Raw genomic sequence first — 16,899 nt, forward strand, 5'->3', positions numbered from 1 at the left:
AGCCGTGCATAGCGAGAATCCTAAAAACGGTGTCGTTAATTTGCGCAATGAACGGCAAAGACTTGTAGCCATGGCAGAAACAGCAGCGCCGGTGTCGACCAGAGCCGGTACTACAACGCCCTCAACAGAAACTTCAAGCAGATTTGCGGGAGATACGTAAGACATTTGACATTTCGCTCGTGGAGCAGTTCTTGCCTCTGGAACTGCGGCAAACAGTTTTCCTCTTTCGCAAGATTAGGACTCCGTCGCAGTGGAGATAGGGAGCGACGACGTGGTGAGGTTGAGCGGCGAGGAGAAAAGGTGGCATGGTCATTCGCGACGGAACTTGCAGATGGATCGGCGGCTGGGTACAGGTTTCGGGGCGACTGCCAGGAAGCTGACATTCGGCGCGGTACAAAATCGTCGGAAGTGCGATTTCGGCAGTCCTGGGCAATATGGCCAGCGAACCCATAGGAAGAGCAGATGGGACGGTTGTCACTTGTTCGCCATGGGTTAAGGCGCTGCGGACGAGGTGGAATAAAAGGCCGCGGCGCCTGAAGAAATTGCTGTACAGGCTCTGGAGGCGTAGCGTACGCCACAGGGTAACTAGGTGGCCGTGGTCAGGCAGCGACGGCAGCGTATGTCAGCGGTGCGACAGGATCGGGCGTCATTGGTGAAGCGACAGGAACGTCGGCGTATGCTAGGGTGTCAACGGCTGGTGCGGGCTGAGGCATGGGCGCTGGCGGAGTGACAGAGGGAAGAGCGTCCGCCACGCGGTCGGCGATGGCCTGTCGAAGGGGCGCAGATTTTGAGACAGCTCACAGTTCTTGGAAAGTAATTATATCTGGCGAGAAACTTCCTCCCGGATGAAGTCTTTGAGCTGCTGCAGCAGCGTGGAGCTCCCAGATGTAGAGGAGAGACCAGAAAGTGGTTCCACAGGCCCGGGAGGCGGTCGAGGAATGAGGCGCTGCTGCGCAACTCATCGTAGCTCTGGCAAAGGTTGACAACTTGGGCAACAGTAGTCAAGGCGTCATGTTCGATGCCCTTCAGGATATGCTTTATATTGGCTTTCTCGGACATCTGTCAGTCGACGCGAGTGCACAGATGGACCACATCTTCAATGTAACTTGTAAATGTTTCGTCAGGCCGCTGCATTCGATTATACAGGCGTTGTTCGACACGGAGCTTGCGTACAGCAGGACAGCCAAACACAGCTGTATGATTAGATTTGAAAGAGTCCCATGTCGTGATATCGGCTTCGTGGTTACGATACCACAATGTGCAACGCCGGTAAAATAAAGTTAACTTCGTGGCGTCGTCCCACTTATTGTAGGAATACACTCGCTCGTACGACTCAAGCCAGTCATCACAGTCTGTGTCGTCGGTCCCACTGAAAAGCGCAGGGTCTCGCTGCCGTAAGGAGCCAGAGCAGACAACCGGTGGGGTCATCGGGGCAGCCGGTGGGTGTTCGTCTTCAGCCATACGAGTTACCGGGAGCGTGCGGGCGCGAAGCTCCAGCTAAGCATATCAGGCCACACCTCCACCAAAATGTAGAAGAGGGACGTCGAGGACGGCGTCGAGGTCGGCGTCGAGGTCGACGAGGAAATGGGGCGATCAAGAACAACACGATCTGCGCCATGGCAATTCCACAACTGCTTCTTCTTTGTCAGAGTCTAGCAAAGGGGTCCATCTTCTTCTTCACAATAAGAGTATTCTCAAAGACGAGAGATGGAGCAAGTAGGAAATGTGCTATAGAAATAAGGTAGCTTATTTTAGGGCAGCTCATAATTGGTGGCAGCTGCAAACGCCTCTTGTAGAACCCTCTCCTCGCATTCCACGTTTCGTTGCTGTACCGAACGAGCAATAGTGCAGTCGGGTCTGCTGCGTTATATTCCCGGTGGCGAAAGGAAAGAGAAGTTACGCCACTAAAACGCTTTTGGTACACTCTTCAATTTGGGCGCGTTTATATTGAAGAGCCTAAATAGCTGTCTTTTCTAAGCAGCGTGTGTAATTTGTGCCATGAAAAACAACAACGAACATAAATGCTCTCCATTGCTGGGAGCCACAGCGGCCAGCACGGCTTAGAAGACCAACTTCCCATTAAAAATTTAACCTTTATACTTCCTAGAAAAAAAAAACACTAGTATCTGTTACTCTTTGCAGGCATGCGACTTAACTGAAAATATGATGTAGAAAGTTCTTTTTCTTCAAATAGGCCAATGTGCTTACAAATATTTTTTCCTATTTTACTGATAACTGTTGTTATCGAGCTAACTTAGAGCACGTAAAAGAAGCACATTTGGCCCCAAAAAGTTAAACATATTAAAAACAGCCACGTAAAAATGGGACAGCTTGAGTTTGGCATAGATTCGCGACACCACAGTATTCATAGCTTTGCTTTTTCAATGAACGGAAGTTTGTCGTGGAATATGAAACTGTGGAACTGCATTACAACCATCGTATAATTTTTATCTCAGCTCTAGTACATAAATAGAAGTTGAACCACTGAAGTAGAGCACGGTAATGCAACTCTTCTTTCCGCAGAAAGGACACGTTCCGAAGCTGCGCTGCAAAAATATTGCTCCCAAATGCGCAGCTTGCCGTCCTGAATACAAACTGCTATGCCTGTGCGTACCAGTCGCCAGCCATAAAACCTTCTGTGAAAAGTTGCCTCAACACGTGTTTGAAAGAGCTTTCTAAACATAGCCCACAATCAAGGACAATATGCAAGACTTATTCGCGTGTTAGGTTTTTTTAGTGCACGCTGTTCTGCGCCCAAATTAAAACAATTCAAATGTCTCAAACCACACCGCCCGCGGTGGTGGTGCAGTGATTTGGGCACTCGACTTTTGTACCCAACGATGCAGAATAGAATACCGGCCACGGCAGCCACTTTTCTATGGAGGCGAAAAGCAAGGTACTCGTGTGCTGTGGGTTCTCAGTGCACGTTAAATTTCCGGAGCCCTCCACTACGACGTTTCTCATATCCCGAGTAGATTTGGAACGTTACACCCATAAGCCAAACCAAACCACACCCTTCCGTATTACGTGTCCAACGCGCAGCTCAAAGAAATATGAAGAATATGCTAGAACATTCAGCCATTCATTCTATATTTTCTCTGCACCGCTGAAATAACAAGTAATCTGAACTACTTATAAAGGTAGCGATAATATTGTACAATGAAATTCCCAAATAGATTATTCTGTGACCATGCAAAAAAGGTGTAGGCACACAAGAGTATATCAGCCTCATCATTAAATGTTATGGCACTGCCATTTTTGCAGCACTGTTTTTTTTACCATTATTTCTAGCACTTCCACCTTGTGCTTAACCGAGTTATTCTCATTGAAGGACTGGCTCTAGAACGTAGTACAGTCATGCGTATGTGGTTTTAGGAATATGGTCGGCCATATGGTCGCATAAGGTTGTTGATATAATACTTTAAGGCCACGTCCCCTCCCTGTCAAGGAACAAAAACAAAGCGCCCATTGTGTATCCACATGACAGGCAGTTAATTATAAGTTTCGAAGCAATCTACACACCGCACTTTTCTGTCAGATCTGTCATTAGGAGCAGCAGGTCACTTTAATGGCAGCATGTAGTAATGATGTTCTGAGGTAGTCATGCAATAATAAAACCTCGCCTAAATAACTTGATCTTATCCTATCCCTATATATAGCATTTCATCTAGGTTTACGCTTGCTCTGCATTCCATCAAGTTTGGAGCTTACTTTTGAGTGGGAAGAAACGTATTTTTATGAAAAAGATGACGAACTGAGCAGTGGGACCGTACGAAGCGCTAGTGCCGGGCTTGCTGCCTTTAAGCTTTATTTGGCTCTTTCGTCATGGCACACCCTCTCACACTCCATTTCGAAGAATCAAAGAAGGCAGCTCGTAGCAAGGAACGCCGTATTTGGGGCTGAGTCAGGAAGCGGCTGATTTCAAAAGCTCACACGTTTACATGGCAGCCGCAGAAAACTCTACGAAATTAGGTCAGTGAGATTTTTGGGCCTGCTGAGCCCACCCTCTCAAGACACATAACACAATAAAATTTAAATGCATATGGCGGATAAATAACCGCGAAGAAACGGTTGAGAGCGTAAAGCTGGAAGTCTTCATCTGGTAAGCTACGAGACAAAGTCACATTCTTACGGCGGCCGTTTTTCATATATACATGAATCTTTAAGTACTACTTACTTTCCGTCGATTGTAAATGACTAGAAAAATCGTATAAGCAACAAATATTAAAAAACCTTGCTCGGCTCTTTATAGACCAACACCGATCTGTGACGTAAGCGCGATGCGGTGGCGTTGCTGTCGCCAGGCTGGGCCGGTTGGGGGTGAAAACTAGGCTTAGCACCCATAGGAATACATGGAGCCGAAACATTTCAAAGCAATTTTCTAATTTCACGGCGCACCTATGATCTCGTTATTCGGTTAGAGCAACCATGAACGCACTGAAACAGATCGTGGAAGTGTGAAAGCTCATTCACGAGACGAAGTATTTTTTAAATACCGCGAAACGTATGCGGGTGCAAGTTCGGAGGGCGACCCATAGAAACACATGAAAACACAACTTAACGCAACATTTTACTCGGTTCAGCTGCGTTGAAGCGTTCTCATTTTTTGGTGAACGTCTTGTATCACGCCCCGACATCATGTTGCATGGCACACTATATTCCCTTGCAAGTACTGCAAGTCTGACGACTTGCGGAACCGTTCATAGCACGACCGCGCACAGTTGCTGACGGCAATGCACCACCGGCGCTATCGCTAGCAGACGCTCCGGAGCTGGAGGCGGCCGCGGTTGGTATCGCCAGCTGCGCTGTCGTCTGCTGCAATGCACGACGCTCGGTCGGTCCGTACCGTCGTTCGGCGTTTGACAACTGCGTTTTAAATGTAATTCTGTCTAGGATGTATCGCTCGAGGGACAGTATTATCAAGCTAATTTACTTCATGCGGCATCATATCAGACTGTAAACAAAACTACGTGATTCGCTACATGAACATTTTGGCGGTGCCTGGATTCACAACATAGAATATTCGGGGAGTTTTAAAAGTGGACCGCCTCCGCAATGACGCAGCATACTTCTTCAAAGCGCTGGCCAATGTTTAACGACCGGCCACCACTTCTGATGCCCTGCGAAATGAGAAAAATGTTGCGGTCAGTTGCGTTTACTTGTGCTTTTATGGGTTGCCCTCCCAACTCGAACCTCCATACGTTTCGCGATGTTTTAAAAATACTTCGCCTCGGTAATGCAATTTCATACTTTCACGATCTTTTCTAGGGTGTTCACGGTTACTCTGCACCGAATATGGACATCATAGGTGTCTCGTGAAATGAAAAACTGCTTAGAAATATTTCGGATCCATGTATTTCTATGGGCGCTAATCCTATTTTTCACCCCCAGTCGGCTGCGACGCCACGAGCGCCCCCTTTGTTTGTAAACACTGTGTTGGTCTATAAGGTTGAATTTTTTTTGTTTCTGACTGGCCTTCAGCGTGTATATCCAACTCAGCTCACAAGGCATCGGTCATATAAATTTCGCATCTACGTCATGTAATGTAACACCAACTATTTTGATTATTACCATAATTAGTTATTGACGATCACTGGCTTTCTAAATTTACAGTTTGCTCTCCTGAGGATTTGTGTAGAACTAGTTTACCAGCCAACTAAGATTTTTATACATACACAGTTAAAAAATAAAAATAAATGAAGAATGAAGATACAGTTTTTCTTTTCTGCAGTACCGGCACCAATCCGTCAAAAAACGACATTTTAATCGCACACTTTGCATGGTCATTTTTTGTTAAACAAGCGAAATGTAAGCGGTGCGCTGATGTGGTGGCTTAGTATATGTAGAGTGCATTTTCGGTAGTGTGCGAGCGCCTCGCAAGTGCTGGCAGACAATTTTTGTATTGGGTTTTCATTCAAAGAGAAGCCTGAAACCCTCATAACATAAGCGTTAAGATAATATCGTACATAATGTAACTGCGTTTATATTTCTCTCCGCAAAGCACGTTTTTTGCGCTAATCAAGGCTGAGAATCATCTCTTATCTGCCCACCACCACGTTGTGTTCTCATTTCTTCGCATGGTAGAACGCCAGTATAATGATAAGTCTGCTACACACCCCTTGTATAATTCGCGTGACCATATCAAACAGGGAAACTTAAAGCTCATGCAATAGTGTTGCCGCGCGACAAATGATTTTGTAAGATGTCAAGCAGTGCCGAAGCAGCGTTTGCATACTAATGTACTTTTTATTTCAAGACAACTACAAACAGCTCCGTAGCGCATTCAAACCACGCGATTGACTTGTTTTTCGTAGAAAATGCATTCGCGATATTCTGCACGACATCTTAGGTTTGCTGGCAGGATGGTTTTAGTGTTTACGCCGTTTCGTACAATCGGTACTCAGTGCACCAGGGCACGATTTGCTCTGATTCAGCGATAGGTTTGCATAAAACGACATTGTGCGCGACAACATTGAAAACAAACCAATCAGCATGTCACAATGTTCAGCCTGTCAATGACCCGCAGAAGGAAACAATGAACGTTTCACCAAAAAAAAAAAAAAAAACGACGGCGCAAGCTTCCTGATAATAGCAGTGTCGAGCCTGTCAATACATTTTTTCCATGCATGCCGCAAAGGAAGCACTACGGTATCTAAACGAGGAAGCTCATCGTTTGTAAAATGTAGAGGCCGAAGGAAAGCCATTTGGAAGAGGGTATTCCTCATGGAAGGCCTAAAAGGCGACGACAAACAGATACCGTCTTCGTGATGTTTTGGCTAGCCCCCGGAAGCCCTATTTAGGGCAGGCGAGCAAGATGGAGGTGCGGATTCCGAAACGTTTTTATCTCTTTTAGTTTTGTGCGTGCCATTCACTCCCAGCAGCTGTCGTCTTTGCTAAAAGTTACCAGGCTGTATGATGGTTCTTGCAACCATGTAGGGGGGCCCTTGTGTCCTCTTTGAAGACAAAATGATATAAAAGGTCAGGACTAAGGGGTTTCTTTCGTTCAACAATTTAGGTGTTCGACGGGTGACTAACGGGCTCCCTTGTGCGGTTGGGAAATAAACCGTGCAGCCTGAATTGAAAGCTCCGAAGAAGGACCGCCACCCTCGTTGCGAATCGACTTAGTCTTCAGGTACCAAACTGTTTCAAGCACACGAGATGAGCGAGAGGACATAATCGGCAAGCCAAGGCAGCACGCGGGAATGAGGTTGCAACTGAGCAATCAAACGGCTTGATAACATCTGTTAGGTGAGCAACTAACTCTTGTTGGAAGGCAATATCAGTGCCCTGGCCTTGCCGGAGCAGCCAATATTCTTTTTTGGGTATCCTGACTAAGAGACTTGATGTTCCAACTACCCTGACGCGGGTTCATTCGCGCTTCAGCAATTGTAACTGCCATTTGAGATTTCTTTCTTTATTCCAGCTAAGCAGCGATAAAAATGAAATCAAAATATAGCTAACGCAAAAAAGGCATATGTGTTACCCAACAATATCTCCGTACTTCTGCAGCCAGTCGTGACATATTGGAGCCAGCCCCTGCAGATAGGGAAAGAGTAATTATTATTTGCACCAACATATGGTTCTGCAATCAGAGCTTTGTAATAAGTGAAAATTGGATAAAATATATTATTTTCTCTTTCCGCGGTGTCCTCTAAATACCTCACTGATACTTTCCTGTGAGCTAATCTAACTACAAGGTGCACGGTTCCCCTAGGCCTACGGCCTCGCACATTTAAAGAGACCTTAGTTCAGAACTTTTCGAACGTAGTATGTAACAAAACGCACATTCCCGAAATCAAATTAGTTGAAGTGGTGTGCGTTTCCTGGTGCTTTGTTATTGAGCCTCTTAGGAGCATTATTATTTCCTATTATTGTCTTTTAGGCGCACTTAATGAGAGGTGCGTTTATTTGCTTTATTTCGAAATATTCCAGCAAGTCTATCATTAAATTGTTACATAGTGTTTGTCATGCTACACTTTCAAACAAATAAGTTATGCCCAGCATTTAGGCCATTGTTCTATAAACTCCTACTTGAGGTTACCCCTTCCCGTCAACAATAGCAGTTTTTTTTTTTTTTTTTGTGGTCGCTGGTTTTCACCGGTCGCCAATTTTGAAGTTTTGCTGTTTTATTTAGTAAAAGGCGAGACGTGTCCCTCATATAAAGTGATAGCTAATTTCCTTGCTTTTTTTCTTTTTTGTTGTGTTTCATCAATGCTGAAGATATATTTTGCGCTCACGCGCTCATTCGGCCCGTGACTACAACTTTTCACCCGATACTACTGGAACACTGCGATGATGCCGGGTATTTTGTTCCATTCAGCACAACCATTCTATGAGGCTTCACGCGACGTCATTAAAGGCTTCCCTCTGCGGAAAATTTGGTTTTTGTCTTGCCCCAGTTGGGAGTGAAAATTGATATGCGTGCGGGTAATGGCTGGGTGGCATGCCCTGACACTGACTGGTAGGCTGGTTTTGTGACGTCATGACACCACATGGCGTGGCTCTTTTATGAAAGGCTGCCGTTTCGAGCAGCGCGATCCCCAGAGTAAAAATATCTACTCGTACGGCAAAGTTAAACTATGCTTTATAAAGATGTCGGCTGGCCTTTCACATATACCTTGATAGTTTACGACAACATAGAAGTGAGTGAGTGCTTGTCAGATATTAAATGCCAAAATTAAGAAATCGATATTTAGGAATCCCAAAAAGTGCATGCGCTCTGAACAGCGCCCGCAAGGGGTTCTACAGAGCTCAGTAATTCCATGCCTTTCAAAGGAAAACTTGGGCATCCTCAAACATTTTTTTTTTCTCTTCGCGCGTATTCGTTATACGTGGAAAATTTGCTGCGGCTTCTTGGCTGTATATGACGATCCTCCTCTAAGGGTAGTTTGGCAGCTTCAAGGACTGAGAGGCAAACGCATGACGTGCATTCTGTAGTTCTCGCTCAACTGCAACAAGGGATATTGAGGCTAAAGCTTTTAAGCGATCATACTCGCGTTGACCGTTCGTCCGTTACAGAAGAAGAAATCGTGTTCATACTGTTCGGTTAAAGCGGGGCTTTATATGTTGACTGGCAGCTTACGCTATCGCGTCATCTCGAAGGTGGGAGTGAAAACAGGGGAGGGCTTCGGGCGCGATAGAGGCTTTTGGCTCATCGCACTTTAGTGATCCTTTCTTTTTCTTCGAGGGGCCCGGGCTCTCTGCAACCGGTCGGAATTTTAAGGCGATGTATTTTGAAGACGGCAAAAGAAGGAAAGAAACACATAATCTCGGCGGCTGCTGGAATCATTAATCATTCTTTCGACACCAGCTACCATGACGCAAGGGACTATGCCAGCCATCTACGCACGCTCGTTACGTCACGTGCTGCGTACATAAGTGATGACGATTGTTTGTCCAGCACAGTGAACAAGGAACCCGTATGCGGTTCCAGTTCCGAAACGTCTGGAAATTTTTTTTCCGACTTGGTCAGTGACCGTGATCCACTTCATTCAAATGCCTGACCAGACGAACTTTTGTCAAACCATTGATTATGCATATCTTTGTAATCATTGTTTTTATTCTATATAATTACATTTTAAAGCAATCTAACAGCGACACCAATAATTTATCTTTGACCTCCAGAAAACAACCTATGAATAAATATTTGTTAGTATTCTACCTAAATACAGCTAGACATTTTTTCTTGCGCATTTCTTGGTGCAGGAGCGGCAGGACCACGAGCTGTAGAAAGAATGGGTCACCACAACCTCTCAATCACTAATGAGAAACAAATTAATCTTTACGCCAGGACACGAATCATCCATTCTCCCATGTCTTATCATAGCGCAATAACGACTACCCTACTCCTGCTTCCAGCGAACGTATCCACAATTGCCCTTGTTTAGAGCAAGGACGCTGAGTGAAAGGAAAAAAAATATAATACTGATAATAAAAGGAAAGTAAATTCGTAAGTAAAGAAATACACGCGACAGAGCAAAAAAAAAAGGAACAAAATGATAAAAAAGGAATCATTTAAACAGAAAACTCAACAAAATCTGAAAACCAACGTGAAAAGAAATAAAGGAAATGATAAAACGAAAAGTAAATTAAAATTTAAGTGGTAGATGCAAAGCATTGAAACTCAGGACGAAGTCAATGAAATTGTGTACCGAAGGCGCCATGAAATCGCATTTCTACACGCAAGGAGACTAAAATGCACCTCTGTCATTTTTTTCACTATATCCTACCGAAGTCTTTTCTCCTGCAAGCCTGTACTAGCAGCTGCCGGTTTGAAACATTCAGTTCTAGCGAAAACTAAATTCCACTGAACACCTTGTTTTACGCAACCCTTAATGGCAATAAAGGCGTAACTACCAATTAGCGTCAGCTAGAGTGGCGCTTCATAGCTGGAAAATCCCGGCGTTAGGACACAGCTTCAATGTAGGTCGTCTAGGCCAGCTAACCTTCATTCGCAGCAGAGTAATGAGTACGGTAATGACACAAGGGTAGCTTCTGCCAAAGTAAATCACTACAAATAGTTTTTTTCTTTTTTTTTTGCACAGGCAGGGGGGAAAGAAAAGTTCATCAAACCGTCACCCCATTTGTGCCGCATACAAGCCAAGGAAATGCTTGCCTTTATTCTGTCATCGTAGAGCACTAAAGTTCGAACTTCGGACCTAGCTCATGTGAGAAAGATGGTCAACCACACTCACTAAGCTCTACAAATGGTGCCAGTAGTCAAGTTTTCTTCTGCATCTGAAAATTCGAGCTGTGAGTTTCACGCAAACCCAGTGAAAAAGTTGGATGCTGGAATATGCCAATTAGTATTGCGTTTTTCAATCTATCTACACTTCTTGCTGGCATCAATCTGGAAACGTTTTAGAAGTATACGAAACTCCATACCATGCTCTGACCGGAATCATTCACGGAATCACGACCGGCAAGGTCGTGAGGGCAAGGCAAGGTATGCCGTGTCAGCGTTTAATCTGATGGAGAAAACCAAACCGCGCGCCGGAGCCGGCGCCGCGGGACGATGATGGATGTAGAAGAGGAAGAAGATCATGGTATATACAAATAAAAGAAGATCCGTGGAGGGCTCACATTAGGAGCATTCAATCTTCAGGAGTTAATAAAAGGCGCGCGAAAATTCGTGCCTGCATTCAGCTCAGCTATTACGGTAGGGACTTTGTAAGGGAAGAAAAGTTTGTTACTTCATAGCACTCCCGCAACAATAAACTTCATGGAAGATGGAAGCTCTTGAGCGCCCACCGAATTTCCGCCAGCAATAAAAATAAACACGACCACCAAGGTTAACGGACAAGCATAGTGCTCTGACAGGTGTTCTAGATTTCCTTAGTTTTAGCTCCGGGTTTTCTTAAAATTGACCCATTAAATCTAACCCAGTTCGCTGTTTTCAAAATTGCACGCTCACCTTTTCCCAAATGATGTACATGTTTCCCCATAAAAGGTTTGGTTCCGGACCCGGTATGCCCAATCTCTTCATCAGAGAGAAGGTCCTCGTGCGCCATCTGTAAAGCCTTAGAAAGAATATATACCAATAGCGTATTGTAAATATACTAGAATCAAGGTGCGTGCACACAAACGATGTAGTTGTCCTTCACAAGGTTGTAATTATTGTGCCATACTCGTCGCTTTTGTTATATATTTGATGTCCACTCAGTGAAGGCTTTAATTTAGAAATAACTGAATTTTATGTACACTCTGCAATGAGACAATTTTTCTCACTAAGCAGAATAAAGTCTTATAAGAGCAACTTGAAAATTCTAAACCTCCATCGCAGACGGCATTCAATCTTCATGATGTCATTGTCTTGGTTTGGTTTTTGGGGTTTAAAATCTGAAAGCGACTCAGAATATGGGGCACCGTAGTGGAGGGCTCCGAATGTTCAGTCTGCACGGGGTTCTGTAAGGCGCACTGACTTTGCCCAGCATGTTCAGACGTCTTTGTTTTTGCCGGAAAATTTAACCCCTGTGCTTGGGATCAGCAGTCGAGTGCACTAACAGCTGAGCAAACGCGGCGGTTGTTATATGGTTTGGTTTGGTTTGTGGGGTTTAACGTCCCAAAGCGACTCAGGCTATGAGAGACGCCGTAGTGGAGGACTCCGGAAATTTCCACCACCTGGGGTTCTTTAACGTGCGCTGACATCGCACAGCACACGGGCGCCTTGCTTTCCGCCTCCATCGAAAAGCTGCCGCCGAGGCCGGGATTTGATTCCGCGCTCTTGGGAACAGTAGTCGAGCGCCGTAACCACTGCGCCACCCCGCCGGGGTGCGGTTGTTATATGTATGTTAGGCAGTGTCACACATAAAGTAATAGCTTACGATTCTAACCTATTTGGTATGTGAGAGTTAACTGAGACAGGAATTGAGGGGTTAGTTAGTAAGCAAAATTCATGTAGACGAAAGTGCATCCGCAGGGTAGTTAACTATTAACACTATCATGTCATTGCCTTAAACGTGAAGCGTGCCCCAGATCGCTTCGCCCCTCGAAAATAAACATTCCTTAGCACCTCTTTTTAGTAGCTAAGCCTATCTTCGCAAGAAAAGAAAAAGAGGTAGAGTAGTAATCGAGATTCTATCAACACGAGTGGGCCCTCATATGCAATCAGTCTGTCACCAGCAGCATTACATTACTTTCACAAGAGTTGCATTACTTGCATACGCACATTATCACATATCAAAGACAAACTGCGAATAAATTAAAAAGAAAACATCTCAGGTTCATCCAGAATGGTGAGCAGGAAAGAAATATTTTGCCCTCTTTCTCGCTCCCTGCTGCCATTCAGTTCAGTTCAGTGGTTCAGTCGTGTCCGACTCTACGTGACCCTATGGACCATGTCACGCCACGCTTTCCGGTCTCTCACCATCTTCCTAACATCACATAACTTCATCTGCAGTGCCTCGAGGATGTCATCTAACCATCCCGTTCGCTGCCTACCCCTTCTCCGGCGACCCTCAACCTTTCCCAACATCAATTCTTTCTCCAACGACTCCTCTATTCTCATCAGATGACCAAAGTAGCTGAGCTTTAACTTTAGAATTTGACCCTCCAATGAGCAGTCAGGGTTTATGGTCGACAATATCGACTGATTTGATCTTCTGGCAGTTCAAGGAACTCTCAAGAGTCTTCGCCAGCACCACAATTCAAATGCGTCAATTCTTCGGCGGTCAGCCTTTTTCACAGTCCAACTCTCGCATCCATACATCACAACTGGAAAGACCATAGCAAGAGTTATACGGATCTTCGTTGGCAGACTAATGTCTCTGCTCTTTACTAGGCGGTCAAGGCTAACCATTGTTCTCTTTCCCAGAAGCAGGCGTCTCCTAATTTCATGGCTGCAGTCTCCTTCCGAGGTAATCTTGGAGCCCAAGAAGAGAAAATCTGTCACGGCTTCTACTTCTTTTCTATTGATGCTCCAGGACTTGATAGGGCAAGACGCCATGATCTTTGTCTTTTTAATGTTCAGTTTAAGACCAAACTTCTCACTCTCTTCTTGTACGCGCATCAGAAGTCTCTTGAGTTCCACTTCACTTTCTGCCATTAAAGTGGTATCATCCGCGTATCTAAGGTTCTTGATACGTTTTCCAGCAATCTTCACTCCAGCTGAAGACTCGTCCAGACCGGCCTTCCTCATGATGCACTCTGCATATAGGTTAAATAGGCAGGGCGGCAGTATGCAGCCTTGCCTCACTCCTTTCTCGATCGGAAACCAATCAGTAAGACCATGCCCAGTTCTGACTGTGGCCTCTTGCCCTTTATACAGGTTCCTGAGGAGACAGATGAGGTGAATTGGAACTCCCATCTCTTAGAGAGCTTGCCACAATCTGCTGTGATCTACGCAGTCAAACGCTTTTGCATAATCAATAAAGCAGAAGTAGTTGGGTTTCTGAAACTCTCTTGCTTTTTCCATGATCCAGCGAAGGTTGGCCATTTGGTCTCTAGTTTCTCTGCCCTTGCGAAACCCAGCTTGCACGTCCGGAAGCTCCCGATCCACATACTGCTGCAGCCTACCTTGCATTAGCCTGCTGCCATTAGCAAGTATGAAACTTGAGTTATTCCGTACGGCGACGTTTGAGATGCGGATAATACATTCGCAGCTAGTAATATTACAACAGGCAGAATGCCACATTTAAGGGTACTCGGTGGCTGCTCTGCTCGCTGCTACAGGCTACGTGGGACATACAGGGTCACGTGGCGTAGGCGTTTGAGGTTTTCCTCCCAGAGCAGGTCTTCCGAATGCGCTTAATTTTCGGTATTAAACAAAATTCCTTTGAGCCGCAGCACTAACAGAAATCATGTTTCCAACATGATAAAAAGTGATAGGTCTATTACCACTGGCAAAATACAAATCCTCACTGAAACAAGGCGCTTACTTTATTAGTTAAAATGCTAATTATTTAAAGTGGTTATTTTAATCATAAGTTCACCCAATTCGTTTTTTTTTATATCCGCCAACGATGGTATTGCCCTGGAGCAGATGTCGTCCTCATACTGCATAAAGTATGTATTTAAAACAATGGCCGGCTTCTTTGAAGCACTTGGTAGACAAAAATGAACCGGTTATTTAAATGCTACAAAGTAACCTTGAACTGAATTGCTTATTTCCTGATCATAAACTTAGTATCACATAACCTCTTACGTAGCGCGTTATCTCGGATTAAGAAAAACAGTAACACTTATTAATGTGCTGAAAATATCCTAATACTGTGATTCACAAGGAAATCTCACTGAGGTTAGCACTGCCGATACAACGTATGCATGCTACCAACAAAATACAAGTACGGTAAGAGATACAAAGGTGAAATTAGCTTGTCCAAATATGGTTAACCGTACCAACCTCATTGCCTACTAGCTGAGCTCATCCTCCTCCGTTTTTACTCCAAAATAACGGACCAATCGTGCTCGTGTACGGCACGAATGCTGTCAATCTTATAAAATATTCATTTTGTTTCGAAACCCTGGGAAATGCGATGTAAATAAGTGCTAGGCTTCTTGGCCACTACATTTTGCAAACTTCCGTGAAAGCTCCCATTGGACCATCTTCTCGCACCATCGAACCAAATTTGCTATATGACTGTGCTATATCGAAGGCAAAGTTAAATTCATTGCTCATCGCATCTATAGGCGGATATCTTCCGCTGTTCACTGTTCCTTGTGACTTTGTCTTAGCTTGTGGTGTTTCCTATTCTAAGGACTGAGGTACATCTTTGTACACCTACACCAAGCCAAATGAGGGGACCTGACACAAGTTATTATTTATTGCTTTTTGTTTCTTACGCTGCTTGTTTTTCAGGCCTCTATAGGTTGCTTTTTTCGTTCGTTGCTACAAACGAACGCTTCCAACGCAACTCGTTAGCCTCATTTTCAAATATGGTTAATTTTACGCATTCTGCGAGAATTTCTTCGTAAGTAAGAAGTTCCTTCACCGTCCATCAATACATATCTGACTAGGTGAACAATATGCCATAAACTTGCTAAGAAAAGAAGTAAAGTATGCTCACCGCCATACTCCAGCGGCCACGAGAAATAGAGCTATGAGAGAAGATACAAGCATGTCAAACGAGGGATGACTCTGTAAATGAGAATATCTATGAACCGTCTCTACTTCTAGCATACAGAGGCATACTGGCAAACGTATACACCAGCTGTGAGAACGGCGGCCGAACAAATGGCCTATTTCTGTCACCACGTTCCCAAACAACGGGCTATAACAACACTGGCTGGGTGTTCAGCGTATTTCTCTTTCCTGCACGCACGTAGGGCGGCTGCTGTTTTTATTTTGCATTTGTCCTCGGCGTACATCGGTTCACAGTGAAGCGCCATTACTTTGCCTATACCGGCTCTAGATAAAAGGACTTCCGGCGCGACCTGGATTTGCTGACGTCTAAAAGTTCGCTTCCGGTTCGTGGAACAGTTCACGAGCGTGCGGTGTTAGTTTTTTCCTGCAGACTGAGCGCAGCAACTGTTTCCTCCAGTTCTTTTTACCGCCATGCCAACTTGCTTGCAAAGTGAAATTCGGCTTTCTACTGATAACGTCGTGTCAAGGAAGGAAATAGATATGAAAAAATGCCCTACATTTCCCCACTGAAAGTATGGCAGGGGTTCTAAAAGCAGCGTTAGTGATGAAGCTCTTTTAATTATCGTTCATTTTAAAGCTCTGAGCCTTACTCGAAGCTAGTCGGGTCTCACGATCTCTTTACTCTGTTTATATTCATGGCGCGTGTCGTATTGTCGTATGGTTGGCGAGCTTGCCGACCCTGACTCACTTGTTAGCGAGACTGATTTCTGGAGGCTTACTCGACGCAATAACTGCGCTAACCCCGCAGCAAACTGAAGTGCAAGAACTTTCTATGTGGATATAACGTGCTGCTTGTGCATGTAACAGGTCCACACGTGCAATGTCCCGATGCGAACAGCAGCATAAAATGCCACCGTGATCCTAAGTAGCATGCCAATCGGCACGGCTGTATTAAATCGTCAGAGCCGGGTATTCGGGTGTCATTTATTTGCCGATCTGTTATTCTTCGCGAGTACGGTGAACAACGGCATCACACTGCTGCTGCACATTTTAGTGGTGGGTAGGAGTACACTGAAACGCTTGTATGCCCATGAGCATATTAGGCAGGTGGGTTTATACAATCAGATAGCAATGGCATTCTTAGTGTTTGTGAGCGTCTGTCGCTGGGTACTTAAAGACGAAAAGTTGGCATGTTTGAACCTGTAATTCATACAGACGTATCCTCGCCTTTCACCAAACATACACAAGTAAAGAAACAAATGCGCAACGTGGCACCCGAAGAACTAAGGCACACGCTGAATCCAAGAATGAGCGTTAGGATATTGCAAACTGTCTACAACAATTGCTCAAATAAAAACGGCCAAACAAGTATTTGGCTG

General features: G+C 44.8%; 1 pseudogene across 1 annotated transcript in view; it reads right to left on the reverse strand.

Annotated features, from left to right (window-relative positions):
* LOC146187976 (cytochrome P450 3A31-like) overlaps positions 1 to 15,556 on the reverse strand; it is a 53,367-nt pseudogene extending 37,811 nt beyond the window's left edge. The window contains exons 1-3 of the transcript XR_014707718.1: positions 15,504 to 15,556; positions 11,414 to 11,519; positions 7,484 to 7,536 (exon numbers count right to left, since the gene is read on the reverse strand). The product of XR_014707718.1 is annotated as a cytochrome P450 3A31-like (transcript). The remainder of the gene's footprint in view (positions 1 to 7,483; positions 7,537 to 11,413; positions 11,520 to 15,503) is intronic.
* Between the last annotated feature and the right edge of the window lie 1,343 nt (positions 15,557 to 16,899).

Source organism: Amblyomma maculatum, chromosome 5 (genome assembly GCF_055883805.1).
Source record: "Amblyomma maculatum isolate TAMU_Amacu chromosome 5, ASM5588380v1, whole genome shotgun sequence".
Taxonomy (NCBI): Eukaryota; Metazoa; Arthropoda; class Arachnida; order Ixodida; family Ixodidae; genus Amblyomma; species Amblyomma maculatum.